Genomic DNA, 18,293 nt, shown 5'->3' with positions numbered 1-18,293 from the left:
ATATATCTTAAATGCTGAACAGGCATTTTGGGAGGCTGATGATATGGTTGGGAGTCATTTTTTTCAGGTTTACATTGTGATGACCTGAAAGAAAACAATTCGGACCAGTTATGGCTAATACAATACAACAGTTTATCTTATCCGTGTTTTTCCGAATCATTTTGACACATTTTGGAAGAAAAATGAACAGCTCGCCGTAAAGATGTAACCAGGCAGCTCTAAACCATAATCTCGGAGGTCGGAAAGTGGGTTAGTATTGGACTGTCTTTATGAGGGCCACGGTAGGGAGAGGGAGAGGTATGTAATCTTGGATCCAATAGATGGTCCTCACTTCAGTGCTCCCACATTACTACACCAATTACTATGTCTATGTGTGTGTTATTAATGGAGATAACCTGCTGGATTGAGAGGGCTCCATATTACCCAATCTGTCTGTGTCCATGGAGACAGAATTAACCCCGCTGAGGTTGAGAAGGTCAAAGAGTCAGAATAACCACAAACCACTTTCATTGCTAAGACGTGGGTGCGAGCGTGCGTGCGCCTGTTGAACACTGACCCCTGTCACCCCTTGGCCTTAGCACGCAATTGCCAATCATTAACAAAAGGGAACAATTATGGTAATGGCATACAGCAAAAGCCTGGACGACTGCAATAAATGCATTTCGCGAGGGTTAATGTTGCGGTACGATTAATGACAGGTCATGCCCGCATTCGTCACTTTTATTTGTGTTGACTTGTAAGACGTAGATCCATATGCATTTGTTAATTCATACCCATTACTGCTCATAAGTGTTTGTGTTTTCATTGACGTTTAAATTGAACATTTGGCGATATTGAGCAAGGCTTTTTAGATTTCACTAGTCACTTTTCCTCCGTGTGTTCCGTGTTTAACTTACCAGCTAATAGAGTGACCGGATTGGCTGTAATGAGGTTTATTCATATTAGCATGGCAATGGAGTCCACGCCCTGTCAGCAGGCTTTGAGTTATTATCCTCACCCGCTCCCTGTGCGGTTTTTAACTTTTGCCATCCGGGTTTAAAAACATATTGGTGTTTATGCAATGCACTCTATAATGATCCATTATACGGTTTGAGTGTGTATAAAAGTCTGTCTGTGTGTGTGTGTGTGTCCCACAACACATAAATAAGAAGCAATAGGACCATCTGTTTAAATTTCTCTCTGTCTCCCAGGAGATACCCATCTGCTTTTACATTATCCATTACAGTTCACACACACATACACGCACTACCCCCTCACTGTGACTGGCAACATCACAGCTCTGCTAACACCCCACAACCTCCCAGACACCCTCGATCTCTCGCACACACGTAAACACATACATACAAATCACTCTATCTTCCCTATTTGAGAACACGACACTCATCTCACCATCCCTGTATGTGGAGCATGTTCATTTGAAAGCAGATGTCTGGCTTCCTGCTGGCATGCTTTTTTCCCTCTTGCCAAAAATGTTTAAATCAGGTAAAAACGAAAGAACAAGCCATTGGGGTGTTATTTTACAGTATGACACTTGGGGTTTAGGGCGAAGCTTACATCAGCACACAGTACGCGATGTTTTCAAAACTGAATTTTCACACCTCTTGGTTTAAGATAAGTTGTTATGGTGGTTGTTTTAATGAAAGCATGCGTTCTTTGTATGTATGAAGTGCCTCCAGGGTCCAGAATTAACACATGCCAAGCATCAAATGACACGAAAGTAGACAGAGAGAATGATCAATTTTATTAGGAACTGCAAATTCTTTTTTTACTGTCAGATGATATGATGTTTGCAATTGTAGTCAAATGCCTCCAAACTATCTAATAAAAAAAACATCTTTGCATCATCTTTTTGAGATGCATCATTCTCAAGTCATATTTTGTGCAAATATGAAGAAGTAAAATCCAAACCAAAAAAGTCATGGTGAGTCTCTCTCATAGTCTGTAAATTCATAAGGTTTTATCTGCATTTTGAGCAGTTTTGAGAAATTGAGCTTTCGAGAAGATTTTGAGTGCTATTTGACTAGGTAAAATCTTTTTGTTTTCTTAAAAGTCCCAAAATGTAAGAAATGTAAAGAAAAAACACCACATAACGTAAATAAGAATATGCAAGAATATACCTCTTATTTGACATACAGTATAAATATAACCTTAACTCCAAGGATGCAAAGTGACAACCTGTGCTGTTTGTCCTTGTGCCCTTTTTATGACTATAAAAATATTAATGGCCAAACTTACTCAGTTCCCTTGTTTGAAGTTCATTTGTGACCCTCCGTGTTTTGTGTACATGCGTATACTGTATACATGTGTGTGTGTGTGTGGGAAGTAAATCCCAATAAACTGTGACTCTCATTCTAAAAGACACAGGTGCTTTTCACAAGAGTTCATGAGCAGTTCAGAGTCTGTGTGGAAACAGCAGTTCTTTCCAACACTTCTCACAGATCCCCTACATCTGACGCATCTCAGCAAGCCAATAATCCCCTTTTCTCCATCCCTGCTTCTCCACCTAAATCAATACCCGATCGAAACATCAAATAAAACCGTGCTCTCTTACTTCATTTTTAGTCGTCTTCCCATTCCCTCCTTCTGCCTTACTAAAATCACTTACTAGGTGGTATTAGGCAGGCTTGCAAAAGTGTCATTACCAGAGGGATCTTGGGAAGATAGATTCCAGTCGGTTTGTGGAATATTTCCCGTGCACTAAGCCCCCACTTTAAGAGCATGGTATTATTGATAAGACTGTCTTCTCCGGACCGTCCCGCTGCCCTGGGGACTTGGAGGAGAGCAATCCACCCAAGAGCTCTTTCATGTTCGTCTGTGCAACAGAACAAAGCGAGGATTAAAGCTCTGTCTTTCATCCAGAGGTGGAAGTGTCGGGAGGTAGGCATCCGGAAAAGAGGTTGCACTGCCAGAGAGAGTCCCTGGGATAAGGTGGCATAGCGAAGCCCCAAGATAGCGTGAGATCCGAGCCCTCGCTGGCATGGACTGATGGCTGAGTGAGAACCTTTTAAGTCATACTCAAACAGATTATATACATGGATAATGTGTGATGTCACAGTATATTGAATTATGCCTTATGGATATTTTTAGGTTATATTTTGGAGTTACACAGCAGATGACTTCACAGATTAAAAAATATCAGACTTATGTTTAAAAGCAACTGTTACAAGATGCTTTTTATGATACCACAAAGGCCTTTAATACTCAGAAATGTAATTCTAGCCAAATGATTTTCCTGTGTTGCCCAGCTATGTTAGATTTAAGCTTTCTACAGGTGTCAAAGGTCAGCACAACCTTACATTTTAAATGGAAAGATCACCCAAAAATGTAAATTCTTTCATCATTTATTCACCCTCCTGTCGTTTCAAATTTGGATGACACGTCTTATGTGTTCTGGAGAAGAAAGAATTTTGAAGAATGTTGGAAACAGAACAACAGGCACTACCCATTGGGTAGGTTTTGTGTCCATCCAACAATTGGTCGTTTACCAACATTCTTTAAAATCTCTTCTTTTGTGTTCTGGAGAAGAAAGAAAGCCATACAGGTTTAAAATGACAGGAGGGTGAGTAACTTATGACACAATATACATTTTTGGGTGAACTAATATTCCCCATAAATTTGTAAAGCCAAAACATTTTGCTGACCTCTGGAGACAGATGTTTTGGTTTAAGTCTGTCTTGTCAATCAACAAGCATTGATGAAGTAAATCGATCGGAAAGGCAAATCCCGGCCTGATTCCGAGCGGGAGCACAGATATGGAGGAAATCATGCTTCATCCATACGGGTGGTTCATAAGTAGATTACCTTTTGTAATTCGTTTTGTTACAGCAGTCAATAAGCGCCCGATGCAAATGTGGTTCATTTGTATCTGAATTGATGTCCTGTCCCCATTAGCTTATGCCTTTAATGCATTCTGCTACATTAGTGAATAGACCTTAGCCGGATTAATCACAAGTTCATTGGGATCATTTGCTTTCCTGCTGCCTAATCGAATCTCTGACATTGGTAATAAGGGCAAATCTCACCTGTCTCCTCAGCCTTTCACAAACAAACAAGACTGATTCTGACTGCCGACTCCCTATCTGTTTCCATTATTCCCCGCCAACAACATTTTAACATTGATTTTTGACACACAGACACAAAGAATGATATCAGAGTATGACTTTAGTGATTCCCGACGCTGTTTGTCATTGTTTGCGTTGTCGTGCTTAATTTTGAATTTGATATTCAGGTGGACATGCGCTGCCTGGAGTTGAAGTAGCACTTAGTGTCTCTTATCAGACTCTCTTGCGCTGAGTGTTATAATTAATGACTTTTATGTCTGGAGAATAAAAACCTCTAAATAGGCTGCTCCCACATTATTTATTTAGGGCTAATTAATTAAAGTGGACCTGTATTGAATTCAACAAGGCATGAGGAAAAAAGAGAGAGGGCGAGAAACCGAATTAGAAGGAGAAAGAAGGGATGAAGTCCCTTACCTCACAGAGCAGGAGCAACTCGGTTTGTAAAGGTGGGGTGACTGTCCTGCCTCACTTTCAGAGGTGTTTTAGTGAACCACTGAGGCTTGACAAGAAGTTCTTCAGTTTATTCAGACGTCTGGTGGATTTATGTGTTCTGCAGTCCATTTCATGTCGGGCCGGGTCTATCTTTTATATCTATGACATCATGTTCATCTCATACTGTATAGTGTTGTTCAGTTAAATAAGAATTTATTTTATCAGTATAACAGGAATTTGAGAGACAACGTCATTAATAAAAAAATAGAAACATTTAAGATTGTGCACTTTCTCGTGTATTCCAAACATGTATGACTTTCCTTCTTCTTCCGAACGCAAAAGAAAATATTCTGAAGAACGTTGGTGCCCGGCGAACATTGGACCCCATTGACTTCCATTGTATGGACACGGAACCATTTCTCAAAATACCTTCTTTTGTGTTCCAGTCATGTTTTGAATGACACGAGGGTGAATAAATGATGACAAAATGTAAATTTTTGGGTGAACTGTCCCTTTAACATTTCTGAAATCATTAAATAAATTTTCAGATTTAAATTCAACTTCAAATTGCAGATTTTAACATAGGCTCTTGACAAGCACTGCATGTTTCAACCAATTTGGATTGCGAACATTTACGGCGCAACAGATTTACCCAATCCACACGCAATATATCGCTAATATGCCAATTTGCGGCTGCGCGTTGAGATGTGTGCGGTGAATTATTTGGGTCATTTCAGTGCGTGATTTGGACTAAACAGTTGAATCAATGCGCCTCTCTCTGATGCTCTTTGTGAGGTCTGCTCGCTAATGGCGGTTATAATGGCCAAGCAGCGGAGCCAGGCGGCAGTGTTTTATGCGTTATGGTCATGCTTGGTGTGTGCTTTTGGGCAAAGGGAGAGTGTGTCTGGAATAAAAAGGTCTTTCGTATTGTAACTCACAAGACCATTAAGATCATGACCAGGAATAACTACAAAACCTCTTGCTTCTTGGCCTGGCACAACACCCCAACCAACCCCCCATATACCACAGTATAAAAATCCCAATCATAGATCAATGGCAGTTTTGTCAAACTCTGAATATTTTGATGGTTCTTGGATTTAAAGAAATCCTTTGCTATTTGAAAGATCTTGAATATGACTTACTGTATGTTTGTGTTTGTCCTCAGTTTTCAACATTCTATTGAGGCTTCCAATTGTCAAAATATTATTACTAAATTGCCATATTTGGACTGGATTAAATGTGAAATGGAAACCCCTGCAAAATTGTATCTAGCCAGTCCAATGGCCTCTTTGGTAGCTTTGTTTTAAGGAGTGACAATCTAAGCTTTATGTTCTTTTTCATTTTTAAAACACAATTCTTTCCTTTTTGTGCTTTATATTGCTGTTTCCAAGAGTCGTGTGTGTTTGGGGGGGGGTTCTTATCTGCATGTATCTGTTCATGTCGGTTTCAGACCGTTACGCTGTGTGCGTGTTTTTAACCAACATCCCTAACAACCGCTTCCATTGTAAAAGAAGCCATTGCACGTTACCCACCTATCAGCGCTGAGGGTTCCTTTTGTTTTAAAACCAGTCGACCATCTCCCTTGTCTCTGGCCTGCATGCCTTCCACATCCATCAGCGTAATGGAGGCACGGGAGAACCTCAAGGAGCAGGAGCACAAACGGAGGAGACGTGCAAAGAAAACAGGGTCACTTCCACCCTTAAAAAATCACCATCAATAACCGCTGCTCAAATGATGTCATAGTTAAGTGTTTGGTGTTTTGTTTACACACCGGCATGACTGTCTGACACATACATACACACACAGAAATGTTTGCGTGATGAAAGATGGCACAGGAAAATCCTGACACTAATGCATCAGTCAGGGGAAATTCTTTAAAACAAATATCATCTTTACACACACACACATCCTCATACGTTAACAAACACATACTGTACAGGCCCAAGCTCTGTCGCATGTCTGTCGCATTAATACAAAGACATGCTCAACGGACTTATATGTTTAATTTCTTTTAAAGACACATGGGAAAAAAATGAAGATGTCTTTTGCATTTCCCTGTCTCTCAGTTCTGGAAGAGAATGAGGAAAATGATAATGAGACATATTAACGATGGTCGACTTTGACTCAAGCTATGTATAATTCATAATAATTGATTGCCCTGTTTTTAAGGAATACCTTTTCCCATGAAAAATGATCCCATTAGTGGGTGTTTAATCCAATCAAAGCTGTCAAAACACACAGGTTCAATTCCGTGTCCCTCGTCATAAGCGCCTTAGATTGATCACCCTCATTTCACCGTTGCATTTGGATGTGACATTTCATTCATAATTTTGGCGTATTCCCTGTTGTATTGAAAAAGCTTGTCTGATCCATTTTTTACATTTTGGTAGCTTAAGGGAGATGTTAGCTAAATCACAGCCACAAGATATATTTTCATAATGGAAGCTTCTATTCATGTAAAATCAGCTCAATCTTTGACTGACTGCAGTTTCCATTTTTTTAATCAAAATGACTTAAAAAACATGATCCCTTACACAGAATGGTGAGAAATGGAAAAGTGGAGTGTTTATTTTATTTTACATTGAAGCATCATAAATCTAAACAGGGGTGACCTCAATACTTTTCTGCTCTCAGTGAGTACTGTACATCATCAGATGTGAAGCTTATACATTTTTCTTTTTCTCTATGTGTGTGCGTTTGCACTTAGGCCTCTGTCTTTATAGGCTTTGATTGCGTTCTTCCTTCTATCACATCTTACCCTTGCTGTCTTTTAACAATGCAACCTATAGTTCAAGAACACTTTGTGATCAATACCTGTTACGAGAGGTGTGGGAATGTAATAACACTGTGATTCATGTGTTTTGTGGTCTGGCTTTATTTACTTTTTCCATCCATGTCCTTTGTTTGGTGCCCGTGTTTTAGATCACTCAGAAATTGATTGGCACATGAGGTAATAAGGCACGTATGATCAGATGGAAACATGCTGCCCTGTTCATCAGCCTATATTGGAAGCAAATAACAGCTTAGTCCTGATCTTTGAGATTTACATTTTTGACATGGACATGTCTGGTCAACGAGGGTGATGTGTTTTTGTATCTCAGTAAATCTATGCCACAAATATCGCGTCAGACTGAGAGCAGAAATAAAATGCCTGCGGTTTAATATTGCAAATAAATTTCAAACCCTGTTTCTGACCCAAATTCTTTTAACCCTTTACCTCATGCTCCAAGATCATTACTTATTTGATTGACTCCAGATCACATCATATTAGAACGTCGCAATAATGCCGGGTTTGTTTTTAGGTCAATCATTTTGTCACCTGTGATGAAGCGGCGTTTCGTTGGATTACGACTGTGAATTATGGTATAGTTTGCGCAAAGATTTGTGACTCTTGTGCATGCCGTGCTGTCCGACCGGGCAATTCTGATAAATAAGAATCGAATTTGGTAGCGGCTTTGACATGTTGATTGATAAAAAAGCTCATGGCTAAAGCCTCCCCTCTCTCCCATCTTATTCAGCTGGCGTCAAATGGTTTAAAAATCAATACTGGCCTTGTACACAAGCATCTGTGTCTGTGCTCTGGGGAGAGAAAAAAAGGGAAGAAAAGAAAAGCAGGGAAAGAAAAACACCTGCTCTCACCATGATGATTACTAATTTTTCCTGTCAGAGATGTTTGAAGACAAAATAATCATTGTGCGTATGGTTTGAGGGCAGGAGAGATTATTGTGTGATCCATTCAGATATCCGGTGAGAGAGGAAATCGCCCCAAAGCAGATGGATTGAGCTGTTGGGTAATACGTCAGAGAGCTGAGAGAATAACTCAATGAATAGACACAATAGAAGCAACACAAACACGCAGTTTTATTACGGCAAGAAACTGATGCTTTTTTACAATTGAAAATGTGAGAAGAGCGACATAAATATACTTAAAACTTCCAGATCTGCAAGTACATTTTAGAAAGAATTTGCATCATTTGTGTGACCTGAAAATGCTTTGTTTAGTAAGATGTAGGGTCAGTACCTAGAAAGGGAAGGATTACTTTTATATATATTTATATATTTTTAACTTTTAGGTTTACTTTTAATGCAGAACTAAAACGGCCAGTAGGTGGTGTCTATTTTTCACCGAGTTGGTGAATGATTTAACAAACTCGTTCAAACCCCAATTTGAATTATCTCGTCCCAGTCATTCAAAACACACATTCATTTAAGAGATAAACACCGCAAAAAGGCAGATGTAAGTGTTCAAATGAATATCAATCCGCATATGAAACATTAACTACGATGTTACCTTTTAAAAAATAGAGAGGCATCGCGGCTATTTTGAAGCTTTAGCATCGCGATGCTACCGTAGCACGGGTACACCGTGCAACCCTAGTAAGAAGTAGTGGTAAAACATATAACAAAACTCACGGTTCGGTTCATGTTACGGATTTTGAGTCACGAATCGGATAATTTATGTTAGCAATTATATATTTTTATAAATACATTTTTAAAAATATAAGCATATAAGCATGCTAACAACAACTAGTTAATATTGAGAATTACCCCCTATACTGAAGTGTTACCGATTATTTTGCATTATTATTCATCTTCTAGGCTGTTATATAGTATACATGCTAGGGCTGTCACGATTATAACATATGGCTAACGGTTAATTGTCTAATAAATCATGGCGATTATACCGGTTAATTGTCTGTTTTGGAGCTTTGACAATTATTTGTCTGTTTTATGGCTTTTGCATTTAATTCTCATACATTTTTAGTTTGTTCATGAAATCATTTTCACACATTCTTGTCATTATTTAAGTTAGGGTTGTTAGGGATCTTTTGCAAGTTGTCCCTAGCAGTAAATATAAATACACATATTTTAAAGTTATTTATTTAGAGAGTTTATCTTTCAAAAACTGAAAGTTCTTCAACAGAAATGACCACAAAAAAGTGTCCATAATCAACAGACTGTAGATATTCCCAAAATAAAGTTATATTATGCACATATTACAAAAAACTGACAATAAAATTCCATCAGAATAAACGGACAATACCAGAACAGGCCTTAACTGGTAAGATTTTCAAAGCCAATCCTACTCCTATGCAAATTGCATAATCGTTTTATTATTATTGATTGAACTACAGATTACGGGAAAGAAAAACAAGCATGTTGACTTTTTCTGTTTTAAGGCAACAGGTGTCACAATATTGCCAGCTGTACCAAACAATATCTTTACTTTATTTGCCAACTTGGAGATCAAAGAAAACCTGGTTTCACTGTCTTGCCGCCATATAAGACGGTTTGCAGAGGTATCTAGTAGGGATGTCAAGGTTATGAAATTTATTCATTAATAGTCTATAAAATAATTGTGATTATGGCGATTAATTTTCTGTTTTAAGGCTTTGACAATGTAACTATTAAAAAATGTGTAAAAAACTAATATTATTTACTACAGACTGAGTGACGTTAACAGAGAAGAATGTCTTGAGCACTTAAACTAGATATGAGGATCTTGCTGATCATTGTAAAATGCAGCAGATACTGCAGAGCACCCTTGTTTTCTAAAGGTTCACAATAATTGTTATCTGAAATAATTACCATGACCTTAAAAAATGGCCATGAGACGATTATTTCTTAACTGAGACAGCCTTAATACATGCATTAACATGACAATATTGATAACAAAGAAATATAATATAAATGTGCAATAAGAGAAAACCGCTGACAACTGGATAGAGATCAGATTCTAAGCGTTACAGGTGTTATGAGGTGCCGATCATGAAGTAAGTATCTCGAACGACTTTCTCTCTCGTCTTCTTAAATGCGATACTGATTCATGAGTGGGTGGCGCGTCAAAATAGCTGAAAAAGTGCGTATTTACGCGTGGATCGCTCATTTGCGCATTGACTCAACATAACATCGCTCCTTACGCAGCAGTTTAAGTTAATAGGCTCGTTTGAGATGCGCATCTCCTCGTGGAAAGACGAGAGTAGGCGGCTGCAGTAAGGGTAGAAGTCAAAAAACAGCTTTTAAATCGGACACTCCCCGAATCTCGCTGTTTTGTGTTCCTGTAAACGTGAGGAATGGAAGACATCGCGTTCGCGGGTTATTGCGGACGAAGAAGATGCAATAGCAATACCCCTATTTTTACATGAAGATGAGGTCTAAAGTGTTTGTTGCAACTTGCAACTGGTCAAAATAAAAGGCAATAAATAAAATGAAGATTTCAAGGATTTCATTAAAAACCTAAAATTATTATTCAAATTATTAAAAGTTTCTTATAATGCACAGTGGCCATAACAAATGTTTGTCTTTTTGCTAGGAACGTCCCTAGAATTCGTAATTTTCTTAAAGAAGCTGTCAATTTGTACAGTCCTTGCAGACTTTCTAAAAGGCATGCAGCGTATGGTGTAAGAAGCAAGCAACAGGTCATGTTAAGAAGCTGTACAGTGTAACATAATTCTATGCGTGCATGTAGCATTTGTTTAAATGGATTGGCGTATTTATTTCATGGAATAATGTTGTATGAAAATTACAATGTACAATATTTACACCAACATAAAATACAATAAAGTAAAAATGACAACAAATAGGACATAGACAAGAAATAATTAAAACGAAACAAATAATATAAAGCACATGCCCTAATAGGCTACTTATACTATCCTTTATAGTATACGATTTTACCTAGATGTTTTCATTATCACATATAAATAAAAATAAACTACTATTAATTGTGAACTTCTTAAAAACCGGCGGACATTCTTAGCCAATGAGCATTAAGCTTTGTCGTCCGCAAGTCGTTTCCAATCATGCTTTTAATCAGTCGGTCGAGAGCAACTGCGCCCGACTAAAGAATCCGATAGTCGCCTGGCCGTTTTTTGACACACGTGAGCATGACATCAGAGCAAGGAGGACGTAACTCGGACACATTTCTTACCGGCATGCATCTCGCGCTGATAACTGGTGAACGGTTCTGCGCAGAATTTGGCCATCTCAAATGAGCCTAAAATATACGTGAGAATGCGTTTATGCGCCGCCCACTCATGATACAGTAACGCCTTTAAGAAGACAAGAGAAAAAGTCGGTCGAGATACTTAAAATAAAAATTGTACTCGTCCGCATAGCACCGGAGCTGAGCGGAAAAAAACGTCAACTGATGGCCTTTTTTAAAAGCGCGGCGTTACCGTTGAAAACAATTGAAGAAAACATGCCGGCCGCAGGCGTAAACACCACAGAGGACACGCGGCTTTAGGAGTAAAGTGTAGAGCTTTGGCACTGGAGTTCCACGTTCTAATCCACCTCTCGCTGAAAATGCTCTTTTACCTTTTTCTTTCACATTTCAGGTCATAAATGCATTTGTTTTCAATAAAATTAAGACTTAAAAGTATTTTTTATTAATAAAGTTTAGGGTAAGGGGTAGGTGTAGGGCGTTAATATCTCAAAAAGTTGCCATTCTCTTTAATCATTTTTATAAATATAATGATTTACACTCTGTTATTATTGCAAAATGTTATTAATTTATGTTAATGCACAACAAGTGTAAACAGAACCTACTGCTATTTAAATTTAGTGTAATTAGCTTCTGTCCTTTTTTCACTTAGTGTAAATAGCATCTACGTCATGATGGAGTGCTGGTCTCGAAATTGCGAATATTTTATTCACATATGCTCCTTAAATTTAACATGTGCCACCACAAAATATATTTGGGAGCATTAGTGTGAGTGCACATTTTGTTGTGGTTGTTATCATAACTGCACAAAGTATGTGCGGTCTGAGCTGCAGTTACTGGCCTGGCCAATCATAGACAACGTGATTTTTAATTCTGTGGCGCTACTTTCTCACTGTTTTTCCATCTTAACCTTGGCTAGATGGACTTGTTTCAAAACAAAGCATTATTTCTGTGCAATTACGGACTGTCAGTTGAGTTTGTGACAAAAATATTTTGTAGTGTAAGTGTATTACCCCATAGTATCATTCATTAAAATAGAAGATTAATTTGTTTCATAAAGTACAAGTTGATTTTATAATGCCAACATTTTTAGCATTTTGTGTTTTTAGGGAGTTTCAAAGACATTTTCCCCTATATATTTCATCATTAAAATTTCTTTAAAAAAGTATAAAATTATTGTGTCTCGTCACACCTCTACTAACCATGCATTATGCAAAATCTGGCATATTGCTTTTGTTCTGCCAAGTCACATACAGGCAGTAGACATGCTAGTTGTCTTTGTTTGCGAACAGGGTTGAGGTTTAACCCCACATAACTCTGTTTTGTATCTGTATGCTACTTGATGACACACATGGTTAGTTCTGTTCTGCTCTCACTGCTGGACTCATGTCCTTAGGGGCCGGAAATAGGAGTCTGTGGGTGGAGAAGGGAATTGAGGTTTATGTGTGAATTTAATGGATGGGCCTGTCTTTGAGAGAATGGCTTCAATCAGGAGTGACTTAATGGTAATAATAGGCCAGATAGTTTTGACAGCGGTAGACAGATTTGTCAAATGAACTGCTTATTAATATGAGGAACTTTTTTATATGCAGAAGACATTCTGAGTGAGAATTTTTCTGTTGTGTGTACTACTCTTGTAGATGTGTGTCGACTTTCATCCATTTCCACATGTTTAGCCCCAGATGGATTACATTCAACGTCTTCACAAAACACCAAGCTTGAGAACATTTTGTGTGTGTTCTCTGCCTATGCTCCATAAATAACTTTGATGATGTTTATGAAAAGTAATGGGTATTTATGAGCAGGCCTTTAGGCTTTTGAAACTGGGAAACTCGCAGGGAGAAGCAACCAGACTGTGATTGCAATGAGTTTATTGAAATAAAGTTGAAACCTCTCGGGATATTACAGTTAACCTGTCTACGCTGTGGGCCGTGTCGTAAAACATGCGTCTGCCGCACACTTGCATGTTGACTCCTGTAACCTTTAATGGAAAACTGAGATGTTCGTGGAGAGTGTTTATCAGACTGTCTGTCTGTGCCCTGAGGACAACCCTCCGCTGAAACACTATACACATCATAACGCTGTCTCGTCTCTCGTATGGAGCTCGTCCAACTCCTAATGGCTCAGAAATATTTATTTATTATCCACTCACTGCTGGAATGGAAACTAAATTGCTCTCATGTGATGCAGTTTTGCGCATTAAGTTCCACAAACATGGTAATGAAAAATGAAAAGCATATTTAGGTATAATTGCCACTTGGGATATTTGCCAGATTGTGTTTCCTAAGTAAATGCTAAGCGATTGTAATGACTGCTTACGATTTACCACAAACCAAATCAATGCTCGGGAGGATCAGTAAGCCATCATAAAACGGAACCGACACAACGGTTCAAGCGTTTGTGTATGCATTCACGTTTGTGGGCCTGCATGGAGACGGTGAAGACCAAACTTTTCTTCTTTATTTTGTACCAAAATTGTACCAGGAAGTAGCTTTTCATTCAGCGCGCAATTAGCCTGAAAGAAAAAGAATGCCCTCTTTATTATAATTATTACAGAATTCCCCTGGCGGCGCATGCGTGTTGTTTTGGGGAAATGGGTTTATCATTTTTGGAGGCTATTTTTGCAGCTGTCCGTGCAATAAAAAAGGAACAGGAGGGGCCGTTTGTAAATGGGTGTGAATTGTATGGTCAAAGCTGGCAAGACAAAATGGCATTTTAGCTATGCTTTATTACTCAAGTCTGATCCACTTCTCATATTTGGCATTGTACTTAAACTGGACTCTAAATGTATTAATCATTATAACAATTTGCACTGATTTCAAAAAGTACAACTTTTAGAAGTCCTGCGCACAAAAATACTTTGTCTCTCAGGGCTGAGGGAGGTAAAGGAAGACTCCTGGCTGAGGAATTATAAGCCTGATTCTGGGTGGTAGATATGGCTTTATTTCCTGTAGCAGGATAACAATGACTTATCCATAGCTGCAGGGACTCCCATTTCTCACCCAGTGACATCACCATTAATCATCAGAATTCTGGATCTCTCAGTGTGGAGTGGTAAAAAACTCCATCATGATTTCCAAACATCTGAGTCCCACTGTATTGGTCGGCACTGCCCTAATGCCGCTCACTATTAATGAAAAAATAACATATCAAAGAATACAAATGAGTGCTTTAGGACTGCAAGTGCTTCAGAAATGGAGAGATAATTAGACTGTCCGCTGCAGATTGATGGATGCGCGGTAATTGCCTTTGTGTTATTATTTCTGGTCCAGACAAAAAGAAAACGTACTTCTCTTGTCTTCCCACTATTGAAATTCATTAATCTCATTAATGTGTGGAATTAATATCATTTTATCAGACATTCCAGAACTGCCGGATGTGCACGCCGCTACGCTTGCAATCCGGAGACTGATCCATCACAAGCCGCCCTCATCTGTGTTTGTGTGGGTGTGCGATCGCATGCACGTGTTTGTGTGTTTATTGGGTTTGGCAGCTCTGCGCCGGTTTGTAAACAGGTGAGCATGTTTTATATCTAAAACATGTTTTGTGTATGAATTCTTGTTAATTCATGACGGCCTGTAAAGAATTACATTAGCACTGATTACAGCTGTCTGAAAAACATCTGCTGTGAATACACCTGTTTGGCATGCATACATAATAGAATGTACAGGTGCTGCGATGTGTGAATTAGTTCACTACTGTAACTTGTGATTTTTCCCCCCATTTCGTTTATTTCTAACACGATGGGGTTGTAAATAGAAGTCAACTGATTTCATGTAAAGACAAGAGTTTATTTACAAAACGGATTTAACCAGAAAGGGGAATAGTCCACCTAAAAATGAAAATTCCGTCATCATTTACTCACCCTCTGGTAATTTTAACCTTGTAGGACTTTCTGTCTTCTGAAGAATGCAATAAAATATATTTTGAAGAATGTCGGTAGCCGAACAATGGAGTTACCCATTGACTTGCATTGGTTTTTGGTCTGTACCATAGAAGTAGATGGGTACCACCATTGTTCGGTTACCAACAATTTTTTTAATCTTTTTTGTGTTCTGTATAAGAAAGATAGTCATATAGCTTTGAAATGATATGAGGGTGAGTAAATGATGAAAGAATTGTCATTTAAGGGTGAACTATCCCTTTAAATTAGATTAAACAGTGGTTGGTTGAACCAAAATGTCTCTATCCCCCATCTTTCTGTTTCTCTCTTTCTCTTTCTCTCTACCTAAATCCTGTGATGGTTGTTTAGATCTGTATTATGTGATAAGTTCATGTTCTGTGTTTAAGAACAGCTCAGAGTGTAGTCCATGATAAGAGAAGCGCACATGGTAGATATCGCTTTAACACCAGTTTAAGCGCTCTTGCCAGCAAAAAGAAGACAGCAGGGTTTTAGGTATTCTCATTCATTTATCACGTAGGTTATCTTGTGGTACAAAAGTGAAATGTATTGCAACATTCTTGACCGCTAATCTTACACTGAAAAACATATAAAAACTGATTTTCATGCGTTAAATAAAAATATGTTTTTATGTAATACAGTATGTTATGTGTTGCATTTTACTTTTTGCTTGTATTTACTTTTTACTTCTGATCTGTACAGATCATATCAACAGAAATTACACAAAAATCACAATGTTTAATAAGTTATATAGTTTAATAGGCTAGTTGGTTTGTTTGATGTCTTAATCCGTGTCACTGGATATGCTGTGGGTTTGTCATTGCTCTTCTGGGCGCAACACACAGGGCGCTGGACGGAGCTCTATCACAGTGACACGGGCTGATTGAGTGCTGTGACTGCAGGCCATATCTCGCATGTCAGCGGCCACAGCCAAGCTCCTGTGATTTAGTGCAGAGAAGCATGTCAGGTGAAGCGGGATTGTGAGGGTGTGTGGTGTCAAACAGGCCTTGGGTTGTAAGTTATTTCAGGGATAGCTGAGGTATGGTGTAGAATAAAAGTGAGTGTCTGTTTATCCATCGTCTCAGGGCCATCTGATTTAAATTATAAGTCATTAATACGGTGTTTTGAACAAATGTGCTGCAGATTTTACAGTAGGAACTAAAACTTGCAGCATTTATAAAAAATGAGTCAATTGTTGAATGTTAATAGAGGTAAATGCAATGAAACACAAGTTTTTGAAATGTTAAATTGATTAAAAAAATGATAAAAAAGACATGTATATACTAAATGCACTCTAAGTCGCTTTGGATTAAAGCGTCCGCCAAATGCATAAATGTTAATGTAAAATTCTGAGAGCGCTCAAAAATTCTGTATAAAATTATTTAAGTATTAAGATAAAGATTTAAAGTAAGGGTACGGTAGTGTAACGGTTTCAGCAGTTTTACATTTTTAAGGTAATGGGCATGTAATGGATACCAAGGGACCTTAGCGATGTCATATTGCGTCTCTGGGCAGGTGTTTCAGTTTGTGAATGAGAGGAAATGGGATCTTTACACCCAATTTGAAGCGAAGTGAGTTTGCGTTTACATGGGAGGATATCCCATGACCTCGATTTAATGACTTGCAGACTACAGGTGGGCTTGCTCCTGTGTGGCACTGACGGTCCATATAAACACACTTTATCACACACCAATGGTTTCTCCAAAACTCTGGGTTATACCTACCAAAATATTTGCCAGTAGACCATGTGTGACGCCACATTAAACAATGCTCTGTAAAAAAATTATTATAGATTCACTCACTTACAGATTATTGTGTCTCAGTGAACATGTTTGTGTGGAATGTAGTCTAATAAAGTCAACAAACATGTAACCTGCTTTGCTGGGCGGTACATCATGCTGTTGCTAACCTAACTGTGCACCCACTACATGAACTGGCACGAGGCTCCTCTGGGATCAATAATCATTTAGTCAAATATCAAATAGTCAATGTTATGCCATTCTTTGTTTGATTCCCAAGGACTCGCATGCTGGCAAAAACATAAACTATACCTTGAATGCACTGTACATTGCATTGTATAAATGCATCTGCCAGATGCGCACATAATAATGTAATGTAAAAAATGTAAATATGTGATGCAGTGTCGCTTGGAAAGTATATGACTATGCATGTAGGAAATATAATTTGAGTAGAAAAACTGTAATTTCTCAAAAAATAGGATAGTAGTGGTTAGAATATATAATTAAGTGGTGATGCAATTGGTTCATGAAAAAATAAGTAGAGGAAAAGGTTACAAGAAAAATCTGATTTTTATTTTATTTTGTCGTCACCCAGCACTGTTCATAAGTCGTGTCCTGTCTTGGTTATAACTTCATTAGCTTTACTGTCTTCTCTTTCCCTCTTCTCTCTTCCACAGATCATGTGTTGGCCATGTGAGGTGTAGTTTGGCGGGCGTGGCTGGGCCTGCGGTATTCCCGCGCTGTGACTACAAAAGGGAAACATGGCAGGCAGTGTAAGCCAGCACTGAAAACAGCTGTTCACGCATCCTTTCTCCTTTTAATGACACTTCCGCGGCTGCCCACGGGCAGCTCCAGCTTTCTGTATAACAGCTACTTTTTCCCCAAGTACAAACGCTGTCTGTGTTTAATTGTTGGCAGATTTGGTTTCCCTGTCTCCTTCTTACACTGTCTCGAATGCGCCCTCTCTCACTCTCTCTCTCTCTCTCTCTCTCTTTCACTCTCTCTCTCTCTTGCTCTCACGTCTTCCAGTGTAGCCATGGGGATGGTTGAGGGTGTTTAGACAGAAAAGCAGACACAGAACTTCAATAAAGTGTGTTTGGATTCTGAGTACAAAGCTGGAATCTGAAGTCTCTCTTTTCTCAGATCCTTACAGCATTGTGGAAGCAGATATTCTAGTGTAAGGAAGGTGCTCTGAGCTAAGCTCTTGTAAGGAAATA

General features: G+C 38.6%; 1 long non-coding RNA gene across 3 annotated transcripts in view; it reads left to right on the top strand.

The window, feature by feature from the left end:
- The window catches only part of LOC130428438 (uncharacterized), a 96,907-nt gene that overhangs the window by 48,869 nt on the left and 29,745 nt on the right, over window positions 1–18,293 (top strand). For all 3 annotated transcript variants that reach the window (XR_008907471.1, XR_008907468.1, XR_008907480.1), the window contains exon 2: window positions 17,754–17,849. This is a non-coding gene — a long non-coding RNA (uncharacterized LOC130428438). The remainder of the gene's footprint in view (window positions 1–17,753; window positions 17,850–18,293) is intronic.

This window comes from Triplophysa dalaica, chromosome 1, assembly GCF_015846415.1.
Source record: "Triplophysa dalaica isolate WHDGS20190420 chromosome 1, ASM1584641v1, whole genome shotgun sequence".
Taxonomy (NCBI): Eukaryota; Metazoa; Chordata; class Actinopteri; order Cypriniformes; family Nemacheilidae; genus Triplophysa; species Triplophysa dalaica.
The sequence above is the reverse complement of the archived record's forward strand: the minus strand, read 5'-3'. Positions and strand labels throughout refer to the sequence as shown.